Below are 10000 nucleotides of genomic sequence, written 5' to 3'. Positions count from 1 at the left end.
TTATTCTCCTCCGTTACTGTTCTCTCTCTCCCTCTCTCCGTCTCTCTCTCCGTCTCTCTCTCCCTCTCTCCGTCTCTCTCTCTCTCTCTCCCTCTCTCCGTCTCTCTCTCTCCCTCTCTCCGTCTCTCTCTCTCTCCCCCTCCTTCTCTCTCTCCCTCTCTCTCTCTCTCCCTCTCTCCTTCTCTCTCTCCCTCTCTCCGTCTCTCTCTCCCTCTCTCCCTCTCTCTCTCCCTCTCTCCGTCTCTCTCTCCCTCTCTCCCTCCTTCACTCTCTCTTGCTCTGTCTCTCTCCCTCTCTCTGTCTCTCTCTCTCTCCCTCTCTCTGGCTCTCTCTCTCTCCCTCTCTCCGTCTCTCTCTCCCTCTCTCCGTCTCTCTCTCCCTCTCTCCGTCTCTCTCTTCCTCTCTCCCTCTCTCCGTCTCTCTCTCCCTCTCTCCATCTCTTTCTCTCTCTCCCTCTCTCCATCTCTCTCTCTCTTTCTCTGTCACATCCTCTCTCTCTCCCCTCTTTCCCTCTCTCCTTTCCCCTCTCTATCTTTCTTTTTCTCTCTCTCTCTCTTTCTCAGTTCTAGAGAACAACACACACACACACACACACACACACACACACACACACACACACACACACACACACACACACACACACACACACACACACACACACACACACACACACACACACACACACACACACACACACACACACACACACACACACACACACCTCTCCCGGTGTACCCCAACAGGCATTACCCCTTCTACTAGACAGGGATAATTAGACATGACAGAAGACTCAGATATCCCCCACTCTTCAGAGAAACAGAGAGAGACGGAGGCAGAGAGACGGAGGGAGAGAGACCGGGAGAGAGAGAGGGGAGAGCAAAGAGAGATGGAGAGATGAAGAGATGAAGAGAGAGAGAGAGAGAGAAGGAGAGAGAGAGAGAGAGGGGAGGAGAGAGAGAGAGACAGAGACGGAGGCAGAGAGACGGAGGGAGAGAGACCGGGAGAGAGAGAGGGGAGAGCAAGGAGAGATGGAGAGACGGGGAGAAGGAGAGAGAGAGGGGGGGGGGACAGAGAGAGATTCATGTACACAAACAACAAGTGTGTAGTTATAATTGGCAAAAAACACACACATTTCTTCACACAGGGTGATGGGGTGAGACAGTGATGCAGCTTAAGCCCCACCCTCTTCAACATATATATCAACGAATTGGCGCGGGCACTAGAAAAGTCTGCAGCATCCGGCATCACCCTACTAGAATTTGAAGTCAAATGTCTACTGTTTGCTGATGATCTGGTGCTTCTGTCACCAACCAAGGAGGGCCTACAGCAGCACCTAGATCTTCTGCACAGATTCTGTCAGACCTGGGCCCTGACCGTAAATCTCAGTAAGACCAAAATAATGGTGTTCCAAAAAAGGTCCAGTCGCCAGGACCACAAATACAAATTCCATCTAGACACTGTTGCCCTAGAGCACACAAAAAACTATACATACCTTGGCCTAAACATCAGCGCCACAGATAACTTCCACAAAGCTGTGAACGATCTGAGAGACAAGGCAAGAAGGGCATTCTATGCCATCAAAAGGAACATAAAATTCAACATACCAATTAGGATCTGGCTAAACATACTTGAATCAGTCATAGAGCCCATTGCCCTTTACGGTTGTGAGGTCTGGGGTCCGCTCATCAACCAAAACTTCACATGGGACAAACACCAAATTGAGACTCTGCACGCAGAATTCTGCAAAACATCCTCCCTGTACAACGTAGAACACCAAATAATGCAGAATTAGGCCGATAGCCACTAATGATCAAAATCCAGAAAAGAGCCGTTAAATTCTACAACCACCTAAAAGGAAGTGATTCGCAAACCTTCCATAACAAAGCCATCACCTACAGAGAGATGAACCTGGAGAAGAGTCCCCTAAGCAAGCTGGTCCTGGGGCTCTGTTCACAAACATAAACAGACCCCACAGAGCCCCAGGACAGCAACACAATTAGATCCAACCAAATCATGAGAAAACACAAATATAATTAATTGACACATTGGAAAGAATGAACAAAAAAACAGAGCAAACTAGAATGCTATTTGGCCTTAAACAGAGAGTACACAGTGGCAGAATACTTGACCACTGTGACTGACCCACACTTAAGGAAAGCTTTGACTATGTACAGACTCATTGAGCATAGCCTTGCTATTGAGAAAGGCCGCCGTAGGCAGACCTGGCTCTCAAGAGAAGACAGGCTATGTGCTCACTGTCCACAAAATGAGGTGGAAACTGAGCTGCACTTCCTAACCTCCTGCCCAATGTATGACCATATTAGAGAGACATATTTCCCTCAGATTACACAGATCCACAAATAATTCGAAAACAAATCCAATTTTGATAAACTCCCATATCTACTTGGTGAAATACCACAGTGTGCCATCACAGCTCTCTGTCTCTCTCTTTCTCTCTTTCTCTCTCTCTCTCTCTCTCTCTCTCTCTCTCTCTCTCTCTCTCTCTCTCTCTCTCTCTCTCTCTCTCTCTCTCTCTCTCTCTCTCTCTCTCTCTCTCTCTCTCTCTCTCTCTCTCTCTCTCTCTCTCTCTCTCTCTCTCTCTGCATGCTGGGAGTGTTTGGTGCATGCTGGGAATTGTTTGAGTGAAGGAGTGCGTGTGTTGTGGAGAGTTAGATATTCACAACTTTCTTTCCGTTTTCTATTTCTTGGTGGCATTCTTCTGTGCTTCTGTGATTAAGGTTATTATTTTTGTTATGGTAGAATTATGGTATTTTGTTTTTCGTATCGAAATTACCCTGAAATTTAGCGGGGATGGCAGCCCGAATGGGGATGCCGTCCCTGTCACTTCAGCACGGCTTTAGGTGTGTTACTGAAGCTACTGTCACGGTGGAGGAGTTTCTGGTCTTGGTAGGATTTCTGGTCGCCATAGGAGGGAACGTAGGATACGAGAATGTTGCTTATGCATCCAGGATGAATAAAGCGGTGGTGGTACTTCTTAAAGGAGAGTGTCTGGTTGATCGTATGGTTGAGCATGGTGTACTTCTTAAAGAAGAGTGTCTGGTTGATCGTATGGTTGAGCATGGTGTACTTCTTAAAGAAGAGTGTCTGGTTGATCGTATGGTTGAGCATGGTGTACTTCTTAAAGAAGAGTGTCTGGTTGATCGTATGGTTGAGCATGGTGTACTTCTTAAAGAAGAGTGTCTGGTAGATCGTATGGTTGAGCATGGTGTACTTCTTAAAGAAGAGTGTCTGGTTGATCGTATGGTTGAGCATGGTGTACTTCTTAAAGAAGAGTGTCTGGTTGATCGTATGGTTGAGCATGGTGTACTTCTTAAAGAAGAGTGTCTGGTAGATCGTATGGTTGAGCATGGTGTACTTCTTAAAGAAGAGTGTCTGGTGTTGGTTGAGCATGGTGTACTTCTTAAAGAAGAGTGTCTGGTTGATCGTATGGTTGAGCATGGTGTACTTCTTAAAGAAGAGTGTCTGGTTGATCGTATGGTTGAGCATGGTGTACTTCTTAAAGAAGAGTGTCTTGATCGTGGTTGAGCATGGTGTACTTCTTAAAGAAGAGTGTCTGGTTGATCGTATGGTTGAGCATGGTGTACTTCTTAAAGAAGAGTGTCTTGTAGATCGTATGGTTGAGCATGGTGTACTTCTTAAAGAAGAGTGTCTTGTTGATCGTATGGTTGAGCATGGTGTACTTCTTAAAGAAGAGTGTCTGTTGATCATGGTTGAGCATGGTGTACTTCTTAAAGAAGAGCGTCTTGTTGATCGTATGGTTGAGCATAGTGTACTTCTTAAAGAAGAGTGTCTGGTTGATGGTATGGTTGAGCATAGTGTACTTCTTAAAGAAGAGTGTCTGGTTGATCGTATGGTTGAGCATGGTGTACTTCTTAAAGAAGAGTGTCTGGTTGATCATATGGTTGAGCATGGTGTACTTCTTAAAGAAGAGTGTCTGGTAGATGGTATGGTTGAGCATGGTGTACTTCTTAAAGGAGAGTGTCTGGTAGATCGTATGGTTGAGCATGGTGTACTTCTTAAAGAAGAGTGTCTGGTTGATCGTATGGTTGAGCATGGTGTACTTCTTAAAGAAGAGTGTCTGGTAGATCGTATGGTTGAGCATGGTGTACTTCTTAAAGAAGAGTGTCTGGTTGATCGTATGGTTGAGCATGGTGTACTTCTTAAAGGAGAGTGTCTGGTAGATCGTATGGTTGAGCATGGTGTACTTCTTAAAGAAGAGTGTCTGGTTGATCATATGGTTGAGCATGGTGTACTTCTTAAAGAAGAGTGTCTGGTTGATCGTATGGTTGAGCATGGTGTACTTCTTAAAGAAGAGTGTCTGGTAGATCGTATGGTTGAGCATGGTGTACTTCTTAAAGAAGAGTGTCTGGTAGATCGTATGGTTGAGCATGGTGTACTTCTTAAAGAAGAGTGTCTGGTAGATCGTATGGTTGAGCATGGTGTACTTCTTAAAGAAGAGTGTCTGGTTGATCGTATGGTTGAGCATGGTGTACTTCTTAAAGAAGAGTGTCTGGTAGATCGTATGGTTGAGCATGGTGTACTTCTTAAAGAAGAGTGTCTGGTAGATCGTATGGTTGAGCATGGTGTACTTCTTAAAGAAGAGTGTCTGGTAGATCGTATGGTTGAGCATGGTGTACTTCTTAAAGAAGAGTGTCTGGTTGATCGTATGGTTGAGCATGGTGTACTTCTTAAAGAAGAGTGTCTGGTTGATCGTATGGTTGAGCATGGTGTACTTCTTAAAGAAGAGTGTCTGGTAGATGGTATGGTTGAGCATGGTGTACTTCTTAAAGAAGAGTGTCTGGTAGATCGTATGGTTGAGCATGGTGTACTTCTTAAAGAAGAGTGTCTGGTAGATCGTATGGTTGAGCATGGTGTACTTCTTAAAGAAGAGTGTCTGGTAGATGGTATGGTTGAGCATGGTGTACTTCTTAAAGAAGAGCGTCTTGTTGATCGTATGGTTGAGCATGGTGTACTTCTTAAAGAAGAGCGTCTGGTAGATGGTATGGTTGAGCATGGTGTACTTCTTAAAGGAGAGCGTCTGGTAGATGGTATGGTTGAGCATGGTGTACTTCTTAAAGAAGAGCGTCTGGTAGATCGTATGGTTGAGCATGGTGTACTTCTTAAAGAAGAGCGTCTTATTGATCGTATGGTTGAGCCTGGTGTACTTCTTAAAGAAGAGTGTCTTGTTGATCGGATGGTTGAGCATGGTGTACTTCTTAAAGAAGAGTGTCTTGTTGATTGTATGGTTGAGCATGGTGTACTTCTTAAAGAAGAGTGTCTGGTAGATGGTATGGTTGAGCCTGGTGTACTTCTTAAAGAAGAGTGTCTGGTAGATGGTATGGTTGAGCATGGTGTACTTCTTAAAGAAGAGTGTCTGGTTGATCGTATGGTTGAGCATGGTGTACTTCTTAAAGAAGAGTGTCTGGTAGATCGTATGGTTGAGCATGGTGTACTTCTTATAGAAGAGTGTCTGGTAGATGGTATGGTTGAGCATGGTGTACTTCTTAAAGGAATGTTTATTCAAGTTACGACTCTTTGCTCCCCGTCACCAAGGGTAACGATTTCAAATGTACCACCGTTTATTCCAAATGAGCTATTGGAGCGCGAGTTATTGCGCTTTGGGAAGTTCGCCAGTTCAATTAAGGTTGTCCCGTTGGGTTGCAAACACCCGGCATTGAAACAGGTGTGTCATTTCGGCGACAGGTGTTTATGTTTTTGGACTCACCGGAGCAGACTTTAGAGTTATCGTTTAAAATCAAGTATGACAATAGAATGTATATGGTTTATGCTAGTACGGGTAGTCAACGGTGTTTTGAGTGTGGGGATGTTGGTCATAAGCGACATGCTTGCCCGAGAAGGGAGAAGGCCGACGGAGGGGCACAGGTGGTCCTTGTAATGCTTGGGCCCACTGATGTAGGGAGAGGTGGACCGACAGCGGTAGAGGAGCCAAAAGCACCTGTTGCTGAGGAACAAGTTATCCGTGTTGAGGGCACGGAGTTGCAACTTGTATTAGAGGGAAATGTTATGCTGCAGAAAAGTATTGTTGTAGGTAAGGATGTATCTGAAGAGCCAGTTCCTCAGACTGGTGAGCAGGTTCCCAGTACGAGTGCTGGGGTAAAGGAGGGGGTTCATGTGGAGCTAGGCTCCCAGGTAGTGAAGGAGGTGCCCAGTACAAGTGCTGGGGTAAATGAGGGGGTTCATTGGGAGCTAGGCTCCCAGGCAGTGGAGGAGGTGCCCAGTACGGGTGCTGGGGTAAAGAAGGGGGTTCATGTGGAGATAGGCTCCCAGGTAGTGGAGGATGCCCACTACGAGTAATGAGGTACAGGAGGGTTTTCATGTGGAGCTAGGCTCCCAGGTAGTGGAGGAGATGCCCACTACAAGTGCTGGGGTTCATGTGGAGCTAGGCTCCCAGGTAGGGGAGGAGATGCTTGGTACGAGTGATGAGGTGCAAGTGGGGAGTGTTGAAAGGGATGTGGTAGAGGGGAGTCAGTTGTCTGTGGGCTCCGCTGAGGATCAGGAGAAGGATATGGATATCTCTCTAGAGGAGGTAAATTAGTTTCTGGATCAGACTTTTGGGAAATCTGTCAAATTGGCAGATTATTTTGATGTTGATAAGTTTGTGTGGTCAGCTGTGATGTTACAGAAGATGGTGGGGTTAGACCAGCTGAGTGAGAAGAAGCGGTTTCGCTTGTGGAAATGTATTACTGCTGTTGCAGCAGCAAAAGGTGGTGGGAAACGTGGTCAGGTTAAGAGACGATTAAAATAATGATGATGATCATTCTTCATAGGGTGTTTTTTTTCTCCTTGGTTTCTCTGTGGTTTCTTCTGCTTTTCCTTTCTCTTTTCTACATGGAGGTACTAAGGGTCGGTTCTCTCAATATTAATGGGGGAAGGGACAGGAATAAGAGGGCTTGGGTATTAGAAGTAATAAAACAGAAAAGGCTTCATGTAGTTTTCCTACAGGAGACACATAGTGATGAGGAAAATGAGGTTGACTGGGGTATGTGGTGGGAGGGGCAGCATGTACTCAGTCATGGTACTAATTTCAGTGCTGGGGTGGCAATCTTGTTTTCCTCAGGCTTAGGGGTGACTGTGGTATGTACAACAGAGATTATCAAGGGTCGGGTTTTATTGGACAAGGTGGATGTTATGTTTAAAAAGAAAATGTATGCTCCTAATGAGGGTACAGAGCGTATTGCTGTATTTGATCAACTAAAGGAAACCTTAAGACAGTGTGACCAAGAGGGGTGTATGGTTTTAGGGGGTGACTGGAACTGTACAGTGGATTTTACTGTTGATCGCACCGCTGAAGAACCTCACCTGCAGTCAGCCACTTGCCTGTCTGGCCTATTAACTGAGAGTGAGCTTTCTGATGTGTGGAGAGTAAGGAATGCGAAAGTTGGGCAGTACACATGACTAAAAATTAATGAAGGTTGTGTCAGTGCAGCAAGGTTAGACAGGTTTTATGTATCTGACCTCTACTGTAGTAGGGTTGGAAGGTTAGACAGGTGGTATGTATCTGATCAATACTGTAGTAGGGTTGGAAGGTTAGACAGGTGGTATGTATCTGATCACTACTGTAGTAGGGTTGGAAGGTTAGACAGGTGGTATGTATCTGATCAATACTGTAGTAGGGTTGGAAGGTTAGACAGGTGGTATATATCTGATCAATACTGTAGTAGGGTTGGAAGGTTAGACAGGTGGTATGTATCTGATCAATACTGTAGTAGGGTTGGAAGGTTAGACAGGTGGTATGTATCTGATCACTACTGTAGTAGGGTTGGAAGGTTAGACAGGTGGTATGTATCTGATCACTACTGTAGTAGGGTTGGGTTAAGGTGGTATGTATCTGGTAGTAGGGTTGGATATATCTGATCAATACTGTAGTAGGGTTGGAAGGTTAGACAGGTGGTATGTATCTGATCAATACTGTAGTAGGGTTGGAAGGTTAGACAGGTGGTATGTATCTGATCACTACTGTAGTAGGGTTGGAAGGTTAGACAGGTGGTATGTATCTGATCACTACTGTAGTAGGGTTGGAAGGTTAGACAGGGTGTATGTATCTGATCAATACTGTAGTAGGGTTGGAAGGTGTGCCATTACTCCTGTGGGTTTCTCTGATCATCATATTGTTACTGTTGATATTCACTTGTCCTGTCCACGAAGGTCATCACCTTACTGGTATTTTAATGTTAAATTGTTATATGATGTCATGTTTTGTGACAGGTTTTTGTTGTTTTGGGAAAAATGGAGGGTTATAAAAGGGAATTTTGAGTCCTTGAGACAATGGTGGGAGGTTGGGAAGGCCCAAATACGAGTATTTTGTCAACATGATACTGCCCTGTCTCAAATTGAAGTTAAAGAGACTTTCAAGGCCCTTGAACAGGACATCAAATGTATTGAATTGAAGCTGCTCACTCAGAACGACCCTGGACTAGTCATGAACTTACAGGACAAGAGACATGAACTGAGGTTGTTTTTGCATGAAAGAGTGAAGGGTGCCTTGATTAGGTCTCGTTTCGCTTCCCTCAAGGATATGGATGCTCGTAGCGCTTAAAAAAAAACTAGGACAGTCGACATTGCAACGTAAACAGATGGTCTGCCTTCGTCTCCCTGATGGGAAGGTGACCACTAGGACAGTCGACATTACAACGTAAACAGATGGTCTGCCTTCGTCTCCCTGATGGGAAGGTGACCACTAGGACAGTCGACATTACAACGTAAACAGATGGTCTGCCTTCGTCTCCCTGATGGGAAGGTGACCACGGATGACAGTCGCCATTACAACGTAAACAGATGGTCTGCCTTCGTCTCCCTGATGGGAAGGTGACCACGGATGACAGTCGACATTGCAACGTAAACAGATGGTCTGCCTTCGTCTCCCTGATGGGAAGGTGACCACGGATGACAGTCGACATTACAACGTAAACAGATGGTCTGCCTTCGTCTCCCTGATGGGAAGGTGACCACTAGGACAGTTGACATTACAACGTAAACAGATGGTCTGCCTTCGTCTCCAAGGTGACCACGGATGACAGTGAAATGTGTCAACATGCCGTGGATTTCTACTCGTCCCTTTATAAGGCGGAGGATTGTGACTCTCTGTGTACTGAACAGTTGTTACACAGTCTTCCTCAATTGGGACCTGAGCAGAGAGTCACATTGGACGCTGACATTACACTGCAGGAGCTGTCCACAGCAGTTATGCAGCTCTCAACAGGCCGAGCCCCTGGCATCGATGGTTTACCATCTGAGTTTTATAAGCACTTTTGGGGGTCTATTGGGGAGGATTTCTATGAAGTGGTGTGTGAATCTTTTCATGAGGGTTCTCTTCCTGTATCCTGTCAACGTGCGGTGCTTTCACTGTTGCCAAAAAAGGGGGATTTGGCTCTCATAAAAAATTGGAGACCTGTTGCTTTGCTGTACGCTGAATAAAAAATCATTTCTTAATGTCTCTCAAACAGGTTGACAGAGTATCTGGGACTGTTGATCCACAAGGACTGTGTACCTGATCACTCTATTGTTGACAACTTGTTTCTGATAAGAGATGTTTTAGACGTTTGTAAACTGTCTGATGTAAATGTGGGTTTACTTTCGTTGGATCAGGAGAAGGCTTTTGATCGTGTGGACCATCAGTACTTGTTTAAAACAATGAAATCCTTTGGGTTTGGGGATGTTTTTCTGTCTTGGGTGAATTTACTGTATGCTGGGGCCTCGTGTATGGTGGAGGTGGGGGGTGGTTTGAGTTGCCCCATCCCTGTCCAAAGGGGCATCAGGCAGGGATGCCCAATTTCAGGGCAGTTATATAGTCTGGCGATTGAACCAATGCTTTGTTTATTAAGAGAGAGGCTTACTAGTTTCTCTGTGCCAGGTGTAATAAAGGGTCCCACGATAGCACTGTCTGCGTATGCAGATGACGTGATCGTTTTTATTACAGGGGGTGAGGATGTTAAGATTCTCTCAAACGCTTTAAAGGTGT

This window comes from Oncorhynchus keta, chromosome 19 (genome assembly GCF_023373465.1).
Source record: "Oncorhynchus keta strain PuntledgeMale-10-30-2019 chromosome 19, Oket_V2, whole genome shotgun sequence".
Lineage (NCBI taxonomy): Eukaryota > Metazoa > Chordata > Actinopteri > Salmoniformes > Salmonidae > Oncorhynchus > Oncorhynchus keta.
Note: the sequence above shows the minus strand (reverse complement) of the source record.